This window comes from Triturus cristatus, chromosome 10 (genome assembly GCF_964204655.1).
Source record: "Triturus cristatus chromosome 10, aTriCri1.1, whole genome shotgun sequence".
NCBI lineage: Eukaryota > Metazoa > Chordata > Amphibia > Caudata > Salamandridae > Triturus > Triturus cristatus.
The window spans coordinates 162,638,083-162,644,595 of record NC_140593.1 but is presented as its reverse complement, the minus strand read 5'-3'; positions in this window follow the sequence as shown (position 1 = coordinate 162,644,595).

Here is a 6,513-nt window from a genome sequence, read left to right as displayed (position 1 = left end):
GGGTGCAGAAGCAATTTGGGGGGAGGAGATCTGTGCAAAGGTAGTACATATGGTAGGTACAGCCCTTTCTATCCCAGTGACTGTTTATAACCAGTCTCTGTAGTGCCAATCCCGGTGCGTCTGCAAACATGGCCCCTGCAGTGCCGAGGCATGGCCCTTTCAAGCCCGGTGCCTCTGCAAACACAACCCTTGCAGAGCTGCAGCTACATGTGGATGCGATGTGTGAATACCATTGAAAAAAGAACAGAAATCCCAAACAAGCGCAGCATGCCGCGCTGTTTATAGAACTGCAGAATATTAAAAAATTGAAGTTGGGCGAGTCACGTCCATGAAAAGAAAGGCGCGCGGCTGCAATTGTGGAACATGGCGCGCACCGGGCCGCTGTACATTCTTGTCATGCCATAAGAAAGTAGCAGCTCAATGACAGAAAGAAGTGCGAGCGCGGAGGAAACAGATGGGCAGAGATGTCCAACTAATAGCTGTACAAGGAAATTCCTTTTGAAAACAAGCAGAAGCAGGAAGGCTGACAGCAATGACGGGAGGGGGTACAATTGAGGAGGCAACAGATAGCTAGAGATGGCCAACTAAATGAATCAATCTGTGATGTCCCGTCGGAGGGAACCAAGCACCCAAAGGTGGGACAGATAGACACTAGTGACCAACCAGAGTAAAGGAAATTTGAAAGGCCGACCAACCATCCAACCAGGAGCCCTGGGAGTGTTGAGAAGCCCATATACTGAATTCAACATGCCTCGCAGAGCAGCGCAAGCACTGCCCAGGCTAAACCTAAAAAGGTATAGCTACATGTTCAGGTGATTACGCAGCCATGGTAGAACTTCAGAGCATCAGCAACCCTGTGGCAGCCTGGGTTATGAACTCCGCATACAGAAGATAGGAGGAGGCAGAGGTCTCTGTACCTTCATCAATAGCATTTTGTACTACATGAGTGGTGCTACTGTATTACTACTTAACATATTACAAAAAGCAGTTTGTGAATAGGCCCCTAACCATTCAAGATGGTTGCCACCAATTGCAAGTCTTTTGAGAGTCATGTGGCTCAATGGACATGTGGTCCTTCTAGCCTTCACTCAGGTGATTATTGTAGTGCATCCATCTGAGACGCAAAACCTCTGTCAAGGCAACGCCGACACTCTGAGCACCACTTTAGCCTCTTCTGAACATGCACAAGTTTAGGAGATTTGAGTTACCGTGCTTGCATGTAGGAGCGATGTATAACTTTTTATGGTAAGTTGTTTGGGGCATGAGACTTCAGGTGGTGAGATGTAGAGGGTGATTTTCAAGGGTTAGGCTAGGAAACTAGGGTATGAGGGCGGGTGAGAGTGTGGGGTCTGGCGACTTTACCAATCCTGAGAATGATCATTATTTCCACATGTTTGTGTGCTGTTGAAGAGGCGCCATTCATCTTATGCATGTCTTGGTCACACTTTAGAGCTTTCAGGATTTTAGATTTATTGGGTAGTAAAGAAGGGGTTGGTCTTTTGAGATGGTATATAGTGGATAAAGGAGACATTCTTTAATTATGATTAAAAAATATAAAAACAGATCAGAAATGAGAGAGTGGACTGTTCGGCTACTGGATTTATAGTTAGGGTTGATTTGCCTGAATGTGGCCACCATTATTTTGGGGTTGATTTAGGGTGCAATGATCTGGTTACTCACTAGTGGTTCCCCAGTGTTTAGTTTGCAGGTGCTCAGGCGGTTGCGTTAGTATGTGGATTAGTTATGTTTGCCTCATGGATAATTTGGTACTCACTCCTTTAGGACTGGGGTAGCGACAACGGCAGCAGGTTGCTGTCAGAGCAGACTAGAGGATTGGATTGATGGAGGCCAGATTGCTGCAATAGATAGATCACACTGGCATGGGAGTGGAAAGATTAGTATTGTCCCACTAACGTTTCAACTGACTTGTTTTGTTGCTGATTATTTTTAGGTTGTGTTCCTAGTCCTGCTGAAGAGTTGCTTACAGTGTGGGTTTGCAGCCACTCATTAGTGAAATGAGTTGCCAGGCATTCGTAGCAACGCCCTATCGGGAAACCACTGGGTTTTGCTGAGACTGGAGTCCAGGTTAAGTGGTGGTGGGTTAAGGCTGATTGGCAAGAATGGCAGATTTATTTAGGGGGAGGGGATTTCCTGGTGTTTGGTGATCAGTAGAGTGTAGGGTATTGTTTTGTTGAAAAACATGAAGAGGAATATTAAAGAATTAAAATGATTGTGGACGGGAACCATAGTGGTGTAGAGGGCATGGCGGGAGGCATCGGAATCTAGGGAAATGGAGCCTGCTGCTTTTCATAAAGCTTGACCATAAGTGAAGGTTGGGAGAGAGACAAAAAGTTTTTTAGAGGAATTAAGCAGATAAGACATTTGACCTTTGATGTAAGTAGTATCAGTTGTTTAGGGAAAATGGAGTGCAACTCTGATTTATGGAGGCAGAGCTTTATCTTCTGGAATTGAGAGGGAGACTGGCTTAATTGCTGATAGAGTTTGATGCTGAGAGGTGGGATCAGTTGTGTACGGGTGCGGCAGAAAAATTCCAGGGATGAGGGTTTTTCGGGTGGCCAGTTTTTGGTACTCCCACCACACAAACCAGGAAAGGGGTTCATATAGATATACTTCTACCAGTGATAGGAGGTACAACCCAACCTACAGAGAGTGAGTTATCTCAAAGGTGGTACACCAACCTCACTAATATGTCTATAGGAACACACTAACATAACTTTTATCAGAAAGATCAAAACACAGCCAAGATCTTCTCTCAACACCAAAAACATGACCATAGATTACCAGGCGCTCTACGGACAAGCTCAATTTTTTCTACATTCAGCTCACTGGACGCTTCCACGCTGATTTGGCAACAACACAGCAGCTAGATTTGTCCCTGCATCAGAGATGCAAGCATTAAAAGTTGATGAAAACTTTGAAAAAACTTTAGAGATGGAGTGGTTTTACTGGGTACGGTTACAACATTGGGTACTACACCCTAGAATGAAGGAAGGATCCTTGCAGCCCTGGACTAGCTTTGACAAAATGGATTAAGGATGGTTTGCATGATAAAAGAGTGATATCAATCCTCTACAAACATCTGATAGATTTACACACCAGCTAGTAAGACTCTTTGTCAGAGGAGGTTGGAAGAGGAACTCAGGAACATTCTCACTTTCAAACAGTGGGAGAAACTATATAGCAGAGCAGCAGTGTTTTCCCAAAATGCACTGGTGCAGAACACCAGACAAAATACTGAAACGGGACAAGACCACAAGTGACTTCTGTTGGCGGGGTGTGGCGCCACAAGTATGTTACTCCATCTGCTATGGCACTGCCCCAAATTGGGTAAACACTGGGAAGAAATTATAAAGGAACTGCCTAGGGTCTTTGAGGTACACACTCCACATGACCTAGACAACATCTTAGGTATGCCGTTTCCCCAGGTAAGTCCTACAAATTGATGAAAGGCAAGCAACTGTGTTATTGGAGACCATACAGATGGTAATAGCTATGGGGCTACTAAACTAATGACCCAACACTCCTGGTTGAATAGACCCAGGGAAATACTGGCCAGAGACAAAATCACACTGTTGGTCGAACATATGCGCAAGGCATACAAGACAGTACAGGGAATTGCTATATCCAAGATATCTCAGGCTCATGTGCCTCATTCTGGAAGAGCTGTCCCACATAGTGCTGTGCAGAAACACTTGACCAAAAACAAAGACACAATGGAAACTCGAAAACAGCATGAAGACAACGTACATACATTAATTACATCGGAAATGGTGTTTAATTTTTAAAAAAATATTTATACTTAGGATCGACCTAGACGGAAGATGAAGAAATGGGGGTTATTTGGAATGTAATATGTATTCTGAATAGAAAGCTTTGAACTGCTCCTAGTCGGCCACTTGCATGAAGACGGTGGTATGATATCTTGGAAATTTAATAAAAACAATTACATCTAAAACTAGAAAATGTGGCGGTAAACTTCATCTGGTGGCTGACAAGCACTAAATAACAAGAACCGTGCACCTCTTTTGAAAGCTGACAAGCATAAGTGTGGTTTTGAATAGATGTACCCTAACATTAACTTTCTGTAGCCAACTCTTTGTACTTTGATGTGGGATGAGTAATTCCTGAAAATTAAAATATACAAAAATGAGCATCTCAAATATATATGTGCACTAATATTTCTCCCCATGCTTAGGATTACTACCTGAGGCTTTTTCACCACACACTCTCTTGAGAAAGATGAGTTACAGTTTCTACTTGACTTTTGAAGAACAGCGAAATAACCAATACTAGTAGTAACCTGTTGTTCCCCAATCATAGCAATTGTATATGCTTACTACAACTCTAATAATACATGGCATTTCTAAACAAACATGCAAGAGTCCACTCCTCCTTGCTTCTCCTCAGGGTTTCATAATAGAATGCAAACCTTATTCTTAACAGTTCAGATACATGTTCAAGAGAATAGTCCAGAATTTCTTCTTATCAACAACACAACTTCAGGATGCTTCTCTGTAATCCAATTATCCATTCAAAATAATCTTTTCAAAAGTCACAGGTCTATGCGAGGAAATTCAGAATTCATACGCTCAGTGGCAGTCGTGATGTAGTCGACATGCTGGTGAACATATGACTGGCACTCGCTATGCTACTTCATGAAAAGGCAATGGAAAAAACTGACCCCTGACACCATGGGCCCGGTCCTGGCGCAAACCATCCCTTCCTTGACAAATAATACCAATAAGGATGCTATACTCCTCAATGAATGGATAGGTAAGATGGTTTCCTCCATTGCCCCAGCCTCTCGGGCTCTATCAAAAAGAGACTCCCCCTCAGCTCCCTGGTTCTCGCAGGAACTTAGGAATGAGAAAGCGGCCTGTAAAAAATTGGAGAGACTATGGAGAGTTAACTACGGTTTAGAAGAAAAAAACAGATATAAGGAAGCTTCCAAAAAATTCCGGAAAGCCATTAGAAACAATAAAAAACGTTTCTACGCGGACTCGATTCTCCAAGCAGAACAGTCGAGCAAACAAGTCTTCAAAGTGGTACAGTCATTCTTCAAACCTAAATGCATTGAAAGAGAGGTTGTCCCCACGGCTATGCTATGTGAGCAAATTTCAGAATACTTTGATCACAAAATTAAAAAAGTGTACGACTCTTTTGGTCCAGTAATAAAAACTGTGAAGCAGGACACAGCGATCAATGGTGAGCTAGGAGAGACCCTCACCCAGTTCAGGCATATCTCCCTGAATGAGGTAAGACATGAACTCAGCCGCTGTAAATCCGGCTCCCCTGACGACCCCTGTCCAGCTAAAATATGGAGTGCCATAGCTGACTCGGTAGCTCCCACACTGCAATGTATTTGGAACTCTTCCATCACATTAGGCGTTTTCCCAGACATCTGGAAGCATGCTACTCTCCTTCCCCTAAAGAAAAAACCAAATGGGGACCCAGATGACCTCACGAATCTCCGCCCAATATCCCTCCTAGCCGCCCCGGGAAAAATGCTGGAAAAAGTTATACAACGCCAACTGAGTAATTTTGTGGAAACCAGCAACATTCTACATGAAACCCAATCTGGCTTTCGGCCCGGCTTTAGCACAGAAACAGCGCTCATAGAGGTAGCCGAGTCAGTGAGGTGGTCGATGGACGCAGGAGAATCAGCAATGCTGGTACTCCTGGATCTGTCGGCCGCCTTCGATACGGTGGACCACGCCAGATTACTCAGCCGGCTGGCAGAGATAGGCATTCATGACAGAGCGCTGGGGTGGATAAACTCCTACCTATCTCAGAGAACGCAGAAGGTGGCACTAGGGACGATTTCTTCCACACCCAAAACCCTCAGCTGTGGAGTCCCGCAAGGATCGGCCCTCAGCCCTCTCTTGTTCAACATCTATCTGGCCCCCCTATTCACGCTAATTGCCAACTGGGGTGTCAAGGCAATCTCATATGCCGATGACACCCAGTTGGTATTTCCTTACTCTGAGATGACGCAGGACTCTTTCTCAAACTTTAAAGGCTGTCTCCAGGACATTGCTCACTGGATGAACACTAATAAACTAAGACTTAATGCCAATAAAACCGAAGTCATTTTCTTCGGCAAGGGTCCCACTCCCGCCCCTGATCTCTGGTGGCCTTTGGAGATGGGCCCCCCCCCCTCTCCCAGTCACTCGGCAAAAAACCTCGGAGTGAGATGGGACGATAAAATGTCTTTTACATCCCATATCCAACAAGTGGCCGGATGCTGCTTGAGCAAGCTAAGAAACCTCCGAAAAATTCTTAGACTTCTACCGGAGAGCTGTAGGAAAACGGTCGTCCATGCAACTGTCACCTCACGGCTGGACTATGCCAATGGTTTGTACCTGGGCCTCCCAAAATTCCTGACTCACAAACTACAGGTAGTTCAAAATGCGGCTGCGAGACTGCTACTGCGAATCCCTTTCAAGCAGTCAGTCTCTCCGCATCTTCAAACCCTGCATTGGCTGCCAGTGG